Source organism: Rattus norvegicus, chromosome 3 (genome assembly GCF_021556685.1).
Source record: "Rattus norvegicus strain SHRSP/BbbUtx chromosome 3, alternate assembly SHRSP_T2T, whole genome shotgun sequence".
In the NCBI taxonomy this organism is placed as follows: domain Eukaryota; kingdom Metazoa; phylum Chordata; class Mammalia; order Rodentia; family Muridae; genus Rattus; species Rattus norvegicus.
Window position 1 is genome coordinate 164,943,417 of NC_141536.1, and position 15,197 is coordinate 164,958,613.

Consider the following 15,197-nt stretch of genomic DNA (forward strand, 5'->3'; position numbering starts at 1 on the left):
TTTTGTTGCCAAGACGATTAGTTTCTTGCTTCTTCTAGGGTATAGCTTGCCTCCTTATGTTGGGCTTTACCATTTATTATCCTTTGTAGTGCTGGATTTGTAGAAAGATATTTTGTAAATTTGGTTTTCTCATGGAATATCTTGGTTTCTCCATCAATGTTAATTGAGAGTTTTGCTGGATACAGTAACCTGGGCTGGCATTTGTGTTCTCTTAGGGTCTGTATGACGTCAGTCCAGGATCTTCTGGCCTTCATAGTTTCTGGCGAGAAGTCTGGTGTGATTCTGGTAGGTCTGCCTTTATATGTTACTTGACCTTTCTCCCTTACTGCTTTTAAAATTCTTTCTTTATTTTGTGCGTTTGGTGTTTTGACTCTTATGTGAAGGGAGGTGTTTCTTTTCTGGTCCAATCTATTTGGAGTTCTGTAGGCTTCTTGTATGCCTATGGGTATCTCTTTTTTTAGGTTAGGGAAGTTTTCTTCTATGATTTTGTTGAAGATATTTACTGGTCCTTTGAGCTGGGAGTCTTCACTCTCTTCTATACCTATTATCCTTAGGTTTGATCTTCTCATTGAGTCCTGGATTTCCTGTATGTTTTGGACCAGTAGCTTTTTCTGCTTTACATTATCTTTGACAGTTGAGTCAATGATTTCTATGGAATCTTCTGCTCCTGAGATTCTCTCTTCCATCTCTTGTATTCTGTTGGTGAAGCTTGTATCTACAGCTCCTTGTCTCTTCTTTTGGTTTTCTATATCCAGGGTTGTTTCCATGTGTTCTTTCTTGATTGCTTCTATTTCCATTTTTAATTCCTCCAACTGTTTGATTGTGTTTTCCTGGAATTCTTTCAGGGATTTTTGCGATTCCTCTCTGTAGGCTTTTACTTGTTTATTAATGTTTTCCTGTGCTTCCCTAAGTGTGTTCATGTCTTTCTTGAAGTCCTCCAGCATCATGATCAAATATGATTTTGAAACTAGATCGTGCTTTTCTGGTGTGTTTGGATATTCCATGTTTGTTTTGGTGGGAGAATTGGGCTCCGATGATGGCATGTAGTCTTGGTTTCTGTTGCTTGGGTTCCTGCGCTTGCCTCTCGCCATCAGATTATCTCTAGTGTTACTTTGTTCTGCTATTTCTGACAGTGGCTAGACTGTCCTATAAGCCTGTGTGTCAGGAGTGCTGTAGACCTGTTTTCCTCTCTTTCAGTCAGTTATGGGGACAGAGTGTTCTGCTTTCGGGCGTGTAGTTTTTCCTCTCTACAGGTCTTCAGCTGTTCCTGTGGGCCTGTGTCTTGAGTTCACCAGGCAGCTTTCTTGCAGCAGAAAATTTGGTCTTACCTGTGGTCCTGAGGCTCAGGTTTGCTCGTGGGGTGCTGCCCAGGGGCTCTCTGCAGCGGCAGCAACCAGGAAGACCTGTGCCGCCCCTTCCGGGAGCTTCAGTGCACCAGGGTTCCAGATGGTCTTTGGCTTTTTCCTCTGGCGTCCGAGATGTGTGTGCAGGGAGCAGTCTCTTCTGGTTTCCCAGGCTTGTCTGCCTCTCTGAAGGTTTAGCTCTCCCTCCCACGGGATTTGGGTGCAGAGAACTGTTTATCCGGTCTGTTTCCTTCAGGGTCCGGCGGTGTCTCTGGCAGGGGTCCTGACGCTCCTGGGCCCTCCCCCACGGGAGCCCAGAGGCCTTATACAGTTTCCTCTTGGGCCAGGGATGTGGGCAGGGGTGAGCAGTGTTGGTGGTCTCTTCCGCTCTGCAGCCTCAGGAGTGCTCACCTGACCAGGCGGTTGGGTCTCTCTCTCACCGGGTCTGGGAGCAGAGAGCTGCTGCGGGCTGGGATCCGCGGGTCAAGTTTTACAGTTTTATGCGATCCCATTTGTCGATTCTTGATCTTAGAGCATAAGCCATTGGTGTTTTGTTCAGGAAATTTTCTCCAGTGCCCACGTGTTAGAGACACTTCCCCACTTTTATCTCTATTAGTTTGAGTGTATCTGGTTTGCTGTGGAGGTCCTTGATCCACTTGGACTTAGGTTTTCAACAGGGTGAGAAGAATGGATCAATCTGCATTCTTCTACAGGCTGACCTCCAGTTGAACCAGGACCATGTGCTGAAAAGGCTATCTTTTTTTCTTTTCTTTTTTTTTTTAAAGGTAAAATTTTATTCACATAGACATTGACTTACAAATACATTTGCCTGTGATTTTATTCATGTATGAATGACTAGAGTCGGTTGCTGCAGGAGTCTGCCTCTGTTTCTTACATGAAAGCTGTGTATGTCCCACTGAAAGGTGTGCGTTTTTTTTTAAATTTATTTAATACTTAATAATAATTCTTTGGTTTCCGGGCAAACATCCCCCTCCCCCCTCCCCTTCCTTATGGGTGTTCCCCTCCCACCCCTCCCCCCATTGCCACCCTCCCCCCAACAGTCTAGTTCACTGGGGTTTCAGTCTTAGCAGGACCCAGGGCTTCCCCTTCCACTGGTGCTCTTACTAGGATATTCATTGCTACCTATGAGGTCAGAGTCCCGGGTCAGTCCATGTATAGTCTTTAGGTAGTGGCTTAGTCCCTGGAAGCTCTGGTTGCTTGGCATTGTTGTACATATGGGGTCTCGAACCCCTTCAAGCTCTTCCAGTTCTTTCTCTGATTCCTTCAACGGGGGTCCTATTCTCAGTTCAGTGGTTTGCTGCTGGCATTCGCCTCTGTATTTGCTGTATTCTGGCTGTGTCTCTCAGGAGCGATCTACATCCGGCTCCTGTCGGTCTGCACTTCTTTGCTTCATCCATCTTGTCTAATTGGGTGGCTGTATATGTATAGGCCACATGTGGGGCAGGCTCTGAATGGGAGTTCCTTCAGTCTCTGTTTTAATCTTTGCCTCTCTCTTCCCTGCCAAGGGTATTCTTGTTCCCCTTCTAGAGAAGGAGTGAAGCATTCACATTTTGATCCTCTGTCTTGAGTTTCATTTGTTCTAGGCATCTAGGGTAATTCCAGCATTTGGGCTAATAGCCACTTATCAGTGAGTGCATACCATGTATGTCTTTCTGTGATTGGGTTAGCTCACTCAGGATGATATTTTCCAGTTCCAACCATTTGCCTACGAATTTCATAAAGCTGTTGTTTTTGATAGCTGAGTAATATTCCATTGTGTAGATGTACCACATTTTCTGTATCCATTCCTCTGTTGAAGGGCATCTGGGTTCTTTCCAGCTTCTGGCTATTATAAATAAGGCTGCGATGAACATAGTGGAGCACGTGTCTTTTTTATATGTTGGGGCATCTTTTTGGTATATGCCCAAGGGAGGTATAGCTGGATCCTCAGGCAGTTCAATGTCCAATTTTCTGAGGAACTTCCAGACTGATTTCCAGAATGGTTGTACCAGTCTGCAATCCCACCAACAGTGGAGAAGTGTTCCTCTTTCTCCGCATCCTCGCCAGCATCTGCTGTCACCTAGTTTTTGATCTTAGCCAATCGCACTGGTGTGAGGTGAAATCTCAGGGTTGTTTTGATTTGCATTTCCCTTATGACTAAAGATGTTGAACATTTCTTTAGGTGTTTCTCAGCCATTCGGCATTCCTCAGCTGTGAATTCTTTGTTTAGCTCTGAACCCCATTTTTTAATAGGGTTATTTGTTTCCCTGCGGTCTAACTTCTTGAGTTCTTTGTATCTTTTGGATATAAGGCCTCTATCTGTTGTAGGATTGGTAAAGATCTTTTCCCAATCTGTTGGTTGCCGTTTTGTCCTAACCACAGTGTCCTTTGCCTTACAGAAGCTTTGCAGTTTTATGAGATCCCATTTGTCGATTCTTGATGTTAGAGCATAAGCCATTGGTGTTTTGTTCAGGAAAGTTTTTCCAGTGCCCATGTGTTCCAGATGCTTCCCTAGTTTTTCTTCTATTAGTTTGAGTGTGTCTGGTTTGATGTGGAGGTCCTTGATCCACTTGGACTTAAGCTTTGTACAGGGTGATAAGCATGGATCGATCTGCATTCTTCTACATGTTGCCCTCCAGTTGAACCAGCACCATTTGCTGAAAATGCTATCTTTTTTCCATTGGATGGTTTTGGCTCCTTTGTCAAAAATCAAGTGACCATAGGTGTGTGGGTTCATTTTTGTGTCTTCAATTCTATTCCATTGGTCTATCTGTCTGTCTCTGTACCAATACCATGCAGTTTTTATCACTATTGCTCTGTAATACTGCTTGAGTTCAGGGATAGTGATTCCCCCTGAAGTCCTTTTATTGTTGAGGATAGCTTTAGCTATCCTGGGTTTTTTGTTATTCCAGATGAATTTGCAAATTGTTCTGTCTAACACTTTGAAGCATTGGATTGTTATTTTGATGGGGATTGCATTGAATCTGTAGATTGCTTTTGGTAAAATGGCCATTTTTACTATATTAATCCTGCCAATCCATGAGCATGGGAGATCTTTCCATCTTCTGAGGTCTTCTTCAATTTCTTTCCTCAGTGTCTTGAAGTTCTTATTGTACAGGTCTTTTACTTGCTTGGTTAAAGTCACACCGAGGTACTTTATATTATTTGGGTCTATTATGAAGGGTGTCGTTTCCCTAATTTCTTTCTCGGCTTGTTTCTCTTTTGTATAGAGGAAGGCAACTGATTTATTTGAGTTAATTTTATACCCAGCCACTTTGCTGAAGTTGTTTATCAGCTTTAGTAGTTCTCTGGTGGAACTTTTGGGATCACTTAAATATACTATCATGTCATCTGCAAATAGTGATATTTTGACCTCTTCTTTTCCGATCTGTATCCCTTTGATCTCCTTTTGTTGTCTGATTGCTCTGGCTAGAACTTCAAGAACTATATTGAATAAGTAGGGAGAGAGTGGGCAGCCTTGTCTAGTCCCTGATTTTAGTGGGATTGCTTCAAGTTTCTCTCCATTTAGTTTAATGTTAGCAACTGGTTTGCTGTATATGGCTTTTACTATGTTTAGGTATGGGCCTTGAATTCCTATTCTTTCCAGGACTTTTATCATGAAGGGGTGTTGAATTTTGTCAAATGCTTTCTCAGCATCTAATGAAATGATCATGTGGTTCTGTTCTTTCAGTTTGTTTATATAATGGATCACGTTGATGGTTTTCCGTATATTAAACCATCCCTGCATGCCTGGGATGAAGCCTACTTGATCATTGTGGATGATTGTTTTGATGTGCTCTTGAATTTGGTTTGCCAGAATTTTATTGAGTATTTTTGCGTCGATATTCATAAGGGAAATTGGTCTGAAGTTCTCTTTCTTTGTTGTGTCTTTGTGTGGTTTAGGTATAAGAGTAATTGTGGCTTCGTAGAAGGAATTCGGTAGGGCTCCATCTGTTTCAATTTTGTGGAATAGTTTGGATAATATTGGTATGAGGTCTTCTATGAAGGTTTGATAGAATTCTGCACTAAACCCGTCTGGACCTGGGCTCTTTTTGGTTGGGAGACCTTTAATGACTGCTTCTACTTCCTTAGGAGTTATGGGGTTGTTTAACTGGTTTATCTGTTCCTGATTTAACTTCGATACCTGGTATCTGTCTAGGAAATTGTCCATTTCCTGAAGATTTTCAAGATTTGTTGAATATAGGTTTTTATAGTAAGATCTGATGATTTTTTGAATTTCCTCCGAATCTGTAGTTATGTCTCCCTTTTCATTTCTGATTTTGTTAATTTGGACACACTCTCTGTGTCCTCTCGTTAGTCTGGCTAAGGGTTTATCTATCTTGTTGATTTTCTCAAAGAACCAACTTTTGGTTCTGTTGATTCTTTCTATGGTCCTTTTTGTTTCTACTTGGTTGATTTCAGCTCTGAGTTTGATTATTTCCTGCCTTCTACTCCTCCTGGGTGTATTTGCTTCTTTTTGTTCTAGAGCTTTTAGGTGTGCTGTCAAGCTGCTGACATATATGCTCTTTCCTGTTTCTTTCTGCAGGCACTCAGCGCTATGAGTTTTCCTCTTAGCACAGCTTTCATTGTGTCCCATAAGTTTGAGTATGTTGTATCTTCATTTTCATTAAATTCTAAAAAGTTTTTAATTTCTTTCTTTATTTCTTCCTTGACTAGGTTATCATTGAGTAGAGCATTGTTCAATTTCCACGTATATGTGGGCATTCTTCCCTTATTGTTATTGAAGACCAGTTTTAGGCCGTGGTGGTCCGATAGCACGCATGGGATTATTTCTATCTTTCTGTACCTGTTGAGGCCCGTTTTTTGACCAATTATATGGTCAATTTTGGAGAAAGTACCATGAGGAGCTGAGAAGAAGGTATATCCTTTTGCTTTAGGATAGAATGTTCTATAAATATCTGTTAAGTCCATTTGGCTCATGAATTCTCTTAGTCTGTCTACATCACTGTTTAATTTCTGTTTCCATGATCTGTCCATTGATGAGAGTGGGGTGTTGAAATCTCCCACTATTATTGTGTGAGGTGCAATGTGTGTTTTGAGCTTTAGTAAGGTTTCTTTTACGTATGTAGGTGCCCTTGTATTTGGGGCATAGATATTTAGGATTGAGAGTTCATCTTGGTTGATTTTTCCTTTGATGAATATGAAGTGTACTTCCTTATCTTTTTTGATGACTTTTAGTTGGAAATTGATTTTATTTGATATTAGAATGGCTACTCCAGCTTGCTTCTTCTGACCATTTGCTTGGAAAGTTGTTTTCCAGCCTTTCACTCTGAGGTAGTGTCTGTCTTTGTCTCTGAGGTGTGTTTCCTGTAGGCAGCAGAATGCAGGGTCCTCGTTGCATATCCAGTTTGTTAATCTATGTCTTTTTATTGGGGAGTTGAGGCCATTGATATTGAGAGATATTAAGGAATAGTGATTATTGCTTCCCGTTATATTCATATTTGGATGTGAGGTTATGTTTGTGTGCTTTCATTCTCTTTGTTTTGTTGCCAAGACGATTAGTTTCTTGCTTCTTCTAGGGTATAGCTTGCCTCCTTATGTTGGGCTTTACCATTTATTATCCTTTGTAGTGCTGGATTTGTAGAAAGATATTTTGTAAATTTGGTTTTCTCATGGAATATCTTGGTTTCTCCATCAATGTTAATTGAGAGTTTTGCTGGATACAGTAACCTGGGCTGGCATTTGTGTTCTCTTAGGGTCTGTATGACGTCAGTCCAGGATCTTCTGGCCTTCATAGTTTCTGGCGAGAAGTCTGGTGTGATTCTGGTAGGTCTGCCTTTATATGTTACTTGACCTTTCTCCCTTACTGCTTTTAAAATTCTTTCTTTATTTTGTGCGTTTGGTGTTTTGACTCTTATGTGAAGGGAGGTGTTTCTTTTCTGGTCCAATCTATTTGGAGTTCTGTAGGCTTCTTGTATGCCTATGGGTATCTCTTTTTTTAGGTTAGGGAAGTTTTCTTCTATGATTTTGTTGAAGATATTTACTGGTCCTTTGAGCTGGGAGTCTTCACTCTCTTCTATACCTATTATCCTTAGGTTTGATCTTCTCATTGAGTCCTGGATTTCCTGTATGTTTTGGACCAGTAGCTTTTTCTGCTTTACATTATCTTTGACAGTTGAGTCAATGATTTCTATGGAATCTTCTGCTCCTGAGATTCTCTCTTCCATCTCTTGTATTCTGTTGGTGAAGCTTGTATCTACAGCTCCTTGTCTCTTCTTTTGGTTTTCTATATCCAGGGTTGTTTCCATGTGTTCTTTCTTGATTGCTTCTATTTCCATTTTTAATTCCTCCAACTGTTTGATTGTGTTTTCCTGGAATTCTTTCAGGGATTTTTGCGATTCCTCTCTGTAGGCTTTTACTTGTTTATTAATGTTTTCCTGTGCTTCCCTAAGTGTGTTCATGTCTTTCTTGAAGTCCTCCAGCATCATGATCAAATATGATTTTGAAACTAGATCTTGCTTTTCTGGTGTGTTTGGATATTCCATGTTTGTTTTGGTGGGAGAATTGGGCTCCGATGATGGCATGTAGTCTTGGTTTCTGTTGCTTGGGTTCCTGCGCTTGCCTCTCGCCATCAGATTATCTATAGTGTTACTTTGTTCTGCTATTTCTGACAGTGGCTAGACTGTCCTATAAGCCTGTGTGTCAGGAGTGCTGTAGACCTGTTTTCCTCTCTTTCAGTCAGTTATGGGGACAGAGTGTTCTGCTTTCGGGCGTGTAGTTTTTCCTCTCTACAGGTCTTCAGCTGTTCCTGTGGGCCTGTGTCTTGAGTTCACCAGGCAGCTTTCTTGCAGCAGAAAATTTGGTCTTACCTGTGGTCCTGAGGCTCAGGTTTGCTCGTGGGGTGCTGCCCAGGGGCTCTCTGCAGCGGCAGCAACCAGGAAGACCTGTGCCGCCCCTTCCGGGAGCTTCAGTGCACCAGGGTTCCAGATGGTCTTTGGCTTTTTCCTCTGGCGTCCGAGATGTGTGTGCAGGGAGCAGTCTCTTCTGGTTTCCCAGGCTTGTCTGCCTCTCTGAAGGTTTAGCTCTCCCTCCCACGGGATTTGGGTGCAGAGAACTGTTTATCCGGTCTGTTTCCTTCAGGGTCCGGCGGTGTCTCTGGCAGGGGTCCTGACGCTCCTGGGCCCTCCCCCACGGGAGCCCAGAGGCCTTATACAGTTTCCTCTTGGGCCAGGGATGTGGGCAGGGGTGAGCAGTGTTGGTGGTCTCTTCCGCTCTGCAGCCTCAGGAGTGCTCACCTGACCAGGCGGTTGGGTCTCTCTCTCACCGGGTCTGGGAGCAGAGAGCTGCTGCGGGCTGGGATCCGCGGGTCAAGTTTTACAGTTTTATGCGATCCCATTTGTCGATTCTTGATCTTAGAGCATAAGCCATTGGTGTTTTGTTCAGGAAATTTTCTCCAGTGCCCACGTGTTAGAGACACTTCCCCACTTTTATCTCTATTAGTTTGAGTGTATCTGGTTTGCTGTGGAGGTCCTTGATCCACTTGGACTTAGGTTTTCAACAGGGTGAGAAGAATGGATCAATCTGCATTCTTCTACAGGCTGACCTCCAGTTGAACCAGGACCATGTGCTGAAAAGGCTATCTTTTTTTCTTTTCTTTTTTTTTTTAAAGGTAAAATTTTATTCACATAGACATTGACTTACAAATACATTTGCCTGTGATTTTATTCATGTATGAATGACTAGAGTCGGTTGCTGCAGGAGTCTGCCTCTGTTTCTTACATGAAAGCTGTGTATGTCCCACTGAAAGGTGTGCGTTTTTTTTTAAATTTATTTAATACTTAATAATAATTCTTTGGTTTCCGGGCAAACATCCCCCTCCCCCCTCCCCTTCCTTATGGGTGTTCCCCTCCCACCCCTCCCCCCATTGCCACCCTCCCCCCAACAGTCTAGTTCACTGGGGTTTCAGTCTTAGCAGGACCCAGGGCTTCCCCTTCCACTGGTGCTCTTACTAGGATATTCATTGCTACCTATGAGGTCAGAGTCCCGGGTCAGTCCATGTATAGTCTTTAGGTAGTGGCTTAGTCCCTGGAAGCTCTGGTTGCTTGGCATTGTTGTACATATGGGGTCTCGAACCCCTTCAAGCTCTTCCAGTTCTTTCTCTGATTCCTTCAACGGGGGTCCTATTCTCAGTTCAGTGGTTTGCTGCTGGCATTCGCCTCTGTATTTGCTGTATTCTGGCTGTGTCTCTCAGGAGCGATCTACATCCGGCTCCTGTCGGTCTGCACTTCTTTGCTTCATCCATCTTGTCTAATTGGGTGGCTGTATATGTATAGGCCACATGTGGGGCAGGCTCTGAATGGGAGTTCCTTCAGTCTCTGTTTTAATCTTTGCCTCTCTCTTCCCTGCCAAGGGTATTCTTGTTCCCCTTCTAGAGAAGGAGTGAAGCATTCACATTTTGATCCTCTGTCTTGAGTTTCATTTGTTCTAGGCATCTAGGGTAATTCCAGCATTTGGGCTAATAGCCACTTATCAGTGAGTGCATACCATGTATGTCTTTCTGTGATTGGGTTAGCTCACTCAGGATGATATTTTCCAGTTCCAACCATTTGCCTACGAATTTCATAAAGCTGTTGTTTTTGATAGCTGAGTAATATTCCATTGTGTAGATGTACCACATTTTCTGTATCCATTCCTCTGTTGAAGGGCATCTGGGTTCTTTCCAGCTTCTGGCTATTATAAATAAGGCTGCGATGAACATAGTGGAGCACGTGTCTTTTTTATATGTTGGGGCATCTTTTTGGTATATGCCCAAGGGAGGTATAGCTGGATCCTCAGGCAGTTCAATGTCCAATTTTCTGAGGAACTTCCAGACTGATTTCCAGAATGGTTGTACCAGTCTGCAATCCCACCAACAGTGGAGAAGTGTTCCTCTTTCTCCGCATCCTCGCCAGCATCTGCTGTCACCTAGTTTTTGATCTTAGCCAATCGCACTGGTGTGAGGTGAAATCTCAGGGTTGTTTTGATTTGCATTTCCCTTATGACTAAAGATGTTGAACATTTCTTTAGGTGTTTCTCAGCCATTCGGCATTCCTCAGCTGTGAATTCTTTGTTTAGCTCTGAACCCCATTTTTTAATAGGGTTATTTGTTTCCCTGCGGTCTAACTTCTTGAGTTCTTTGTATCTTTTGGATATAAGGCCTCTATCTGTTGTAGGATTGGTAAAGATCTTTTCCCAATCTGTTGGTTGCCGTTTTGTCCTAACCACAGTGTCCTTTGCCTTACAGAAGCTTTGCAGTTTTATGAGATCCCATTTGTCGATTCTTGATGTTAGAGCATAAGCCATTGGTGTTTTGTTCAGGAAAGTTTTTCCAGTGCCCATGTGTTCCAGATGCTTCCCTAGTTTTTCTTCTATTAGTTTGAGTGTGTCTGGTTTGATGTGGAGGTCCTTGATCCACTTGGACTTAAGCTTTGTACAGGGTGATAAGCATGGATCGATCTGCATTCTTCTACATGTTGCCCTCCAGTTGAACCAGCACCATTTGCTGAAAATGCTATCTTTTTTCCATTGGATGGTTTTGGCTCCTTTGTCAAAAATCAAGTGACCATAGGTGTGTGGGTTCATTTTTGTGTCTTCAATTCTATTCCATTGGTCTATCTGTCTGTCTCTGTACCAATACCATGCAGTTTTTATCACTATTGCTCTGTAATACTGCTTGAGTTCAGGGATAGTGATTCCCCCTGAAGTCCTTTTATTGTTGAGGATAGCTTTAGCTATCCTGGGTTTTTTGTTATTCCAGATGAATTTGCAAATTGTTCTGTCTAACACTTTGAAGCATTGGATTGTTATTTTGATGGGGATTGCATTGAATCTGTAGATTGCTTTTGGTAAAATGGCCATTTTTACTATATTAATCCTGCCAATCCATGAGCATGGGAGATCTTTCCATCTTCTGAGGTCTTCTTCAATTTCTTTCCTCAGTGTCTTGAAGTTCTTATTGTACAGGTCTTTTACTTGCTTGGTTAAAGTCACACCGAGGTACTTTATATTATTTGGGTCTATTATGAAGGGTGTCGTTTCCCTAATTTCTTTCTCGGCTTGTTTCTCTTTTGTATAGAGGAAGGCAACTGATTTATTTGAGTTAATTTTATACCCAGCCACTTTGCTGAAGTTGTTTATCAGCTTTAGTAGTTCTCTGGTGGAACTTTTGGGATCACTTAAATATACTATCATGTCATCTGCAAATAGTGATATTTTGACCTCTTCTTTTCCGATCTGTATCCCTTTGATCTCCTTTTGTTGTCTGATTGCTCTGGCTAGAACTTCAAGAACTATATTGAATAAGTAGGGAGAGAGTGGGCAGCCTTGTCTAGTCCCTGATTTTAGTGGGATTGCTTCAAGTTTCTCTCCATTTAGTTTAATGTTAGCAACTGGTTTGCTGTATATGGCTTTTACTATGTTTAGGTATGGGCCTTGAATTCCTATTCTTTCCAGGACTTTTATCATGAAGGGGTGTTGAATTTTGTCAAATGCTTTCTCAGCATCTAATGAAATGATCATGTGGTTCTGTTCTTTCAGTTTGTTTATATAATGGATCACGTTGATGGTTTTCCGTATATTAAACCATCCCTGCATGCCTGGGATGAAGCCTACTTGATCATTGTGGATGATTGTTTTGATGTGCTCTTGAATTTGGTTTGCCAGAATTTTATTGAGTATTTTTGCGTCGATATTCATAAGGGAAATTGGTCTGAAGTTCTCTTTCTTTGTTGTGTCTTTGTGTGGTTTAGGTATAAGAGTAATTGTGGCTTCGTAGAAGGAATTCGGTAGGGCTCCATCTGTTTCAATTTTGTGGAATAGTTTGGATAATATTGGTATGAGGTCTTCTATGAAGGTTTGATAGAATTCTGCACTAAACCCGTCTGGACCTGGGCTCTTTTTGGTTGGGAGACCTTTAATGACTGCTTCTACTTCCTTAGGAGTTATGGGGTTGTTTAACTGGTTTATCTGTTCCTGATTTAACTTCGATACCTGGTATCTGTCTAGGAAATTGTCCATTTCCTGAAGATTTTCAAGATTTGTTGAATATAGGTTTTTATAGTAAGATCTGATGATTTTTTGAATTTCCTCCGAATCTGTAGTTATGTCTCCCTTTTCATTTCTGATTTTGTTAATTTGGACACACTCTCTGTGTCCTCTCGTTAGTCTGGCTAAGGGTTTATCTATCTTGTTGATTTTCTCAAAGAACCAACTTTTGGTTCTGTTGATTCTTTCTATGGTCCTTTTTGTTTCTACTTGGTTGATTTCAGCTCTGAGTTTGATTATTTCCTGCCTTCTACTCCTCCTGGGTGTATTTGCTTCTTTTTGTTCTAGAGCTTTTAGGTGTGCTGTCAAGCTGCTGACATATATGCTCTTTCCTGTTTCTTTCTGCAGGCACTCAGCGCTATGAGTTTTCCTCTTAGCACAGCTTTCATTGTGTCCCATAAGTTTGAGTATGTTGTATCTTCATTTTCATTAAATTCTAAAAAGTTTTTAATTTCTTTCTTTATTTCTTCCTTGACTAGGTTATCATTGAGTAGAGCATTGTTCAATTTCCACGTATATGTGGGCATTCTTCCCTTATTGTTATTGAAGACCAGTTTTAGGCCGTGGTGGTCCGATAGCACGCATGGGATTATTTCTATCTTTCTGTACCTGTTGAGGCCCGTTTTTTGACCAATTATATGGTCAATTTTGGAGAAAGTACCATGAGGAGCTGAGAAGAAGGTATATCCTTTTGCTTTAGGATAGAATGTTCTATAAATATCTGTTAAGTCCATTTGGCTCATGAATTCTCTTAGTCTGTCTACATCACTGTTTAATTTCTGTTTCCATGATCTGTCCATTGATGAGAGTGGGGTGTTGAAATCTCCCACTATTATTGTGTGAGGTGCAATGTGTGTTTTGAGCTTTAGTAAGGTTTCTTTTACGTATGTAGGTGCCCTTGTATTTGGGGCATAGATATTTAGGATTGAGAGTTCATCTTGGTTGATTTTTCCTTTGATGAATATGAAGTGTACTTCCTTATCTTTTTTGATGACTTTTAGTTGGAAATTGATTTTATTTGATATTAGAATGGCTACTCCAGCTTGCTTCTTCTGACCATTTGCTTGGAAAGTTGTTTTCCAGCCTTTCACTCTGAGGTAGTGTCTGTCTTTGTCTCTGAGGTGTGTTTCCTGTAGGCAGCAGAATGCAGGGTCCTCGTTGCATATCCAGTTTGTTAATCTATGTCTTTTTATTGGGGAGTTGAGGCCATTGATATTGAGAGATATTAAGGAATAGTGATTATTGCTTCCCGTTATATTCATATTTGGATGTGAGGTTATGTTTGTGTGCTTTCATTCTCTTTGTTTTGTTGCCAAGACGATTAGTTTCTTGCTTCTTCTAGGGTATAGCTTGCCTCCTTATGTTGGGCTTTACCATTTATTATCCTTTGTAGTGCTGGATTTGTAGAAAGATATTTTGTAAATTTGGTTTTCTCATGGAATATCTTGGTTTCTCCATCAATGTTAATTGAGAGTTTTGCTGGATACAGTAACCTGGGCTGGCATTTGTGTTCTCTTAGGGTCTGTATGACGTCAGTCCAGGATCTTCTGGCCTTCATAGTTTCTGGCGAGAAGTCTGGTGTGATTCTGGTAGGTCTGCCTTTATATGTTACTTGACCTTTCTCCCTTACTGCTTTTAAAATTCTTTCTTTATTTTGTGCGTTTGGTGTTTTGACTCTTATGTGAAGGGAGGTGTTTCTTTTCTGGTCCAATCTATTTGGAGTTCTGTAGGCTTCTTGTATGCCTATGGGTATCTCTTTTTTTAGGTTAGGGAAGTTTTCTTCTATGATTTTGTTGAAGATATTTACTGGTCCTTTGAGCTGGGAGTCTTCACTCTCTTCTATACCTATTATCCTTAGGTTTGATCTTCTCATTGAGTCCTGGATTTCCTGTATGTTTTGGACCAGTAGCTTTTTCTGCTTTACATTATCTTTGACAGTTGAGTCAATGATTTCTATGGAATCTTCTGCTCCTGAGATTCTCTCTTCCATCTCTTGTATTCTGTTGGTGAAGCTTGTATCTACAGCTCCTTGTCTCTTCTTTTGGTTTTCTATATCCAGGGTTGTTTCCATGTGTTCTTTCTTGATTGCTTCTATTTCCATTTTTAATTCCTCCAACTGTTTGATTGTGTTTTCCTGGAATTCTTTCAGGGATTTTTGCGATTCCTCTCTGTAGGCTTTTACTTGTTTATTAATGTTTTCCTGTGCTTCCCTAAGTGTGTTCATGTCTTTCTTGAAGTCCTCCAGCATCATGATCAAATATGATTTTGAAACTAGATCTTGCTTTTCTGGTGTGTTTGGATATTCCATGTTTGTTTTGGTGGGAGAATTGGGCTCCGATGATGGCATGTAGTCTTGGTTTCTGTTGCTTGGGTTCCTGCGCTTGCCTCTCGCCATCAGATTATCTATAGTGTTACTTTGTTCTGCTATTTCTGACAGTGGCTAGACTGTCCTATAAGCCTGTGTGTCAGGAGTGCTGTAGACCTGTTTTCCTCTCTTTCAGTCAGTTATGGGGACAGAGTGTTCTGCTTTCGGGCGTGTAGTTTTTCCTCTCTACAGGTCTTCAGCTGTTCCTGTGGGCCTGTGTCTTGAGTTCACCAGGCAGCTTTCTTGCAGCAGAAAATTTGGTCTTACCTGTGGTCCTGAGGCTCAGGTTTGCTCGTGGGGTGCTGCCCAGGGGCTCTCTGCAGCGGCAGCAACCAGGAAGACCTGTGCCGCCCCTTCCGGGAGCTTCAGTGCACCAGGGTTCCAGATGGTCTTTGGCTTTTTCCTCTGGCGTCCGAGATGTGTGTGCAGGGAGCAGTCTCTTCTGG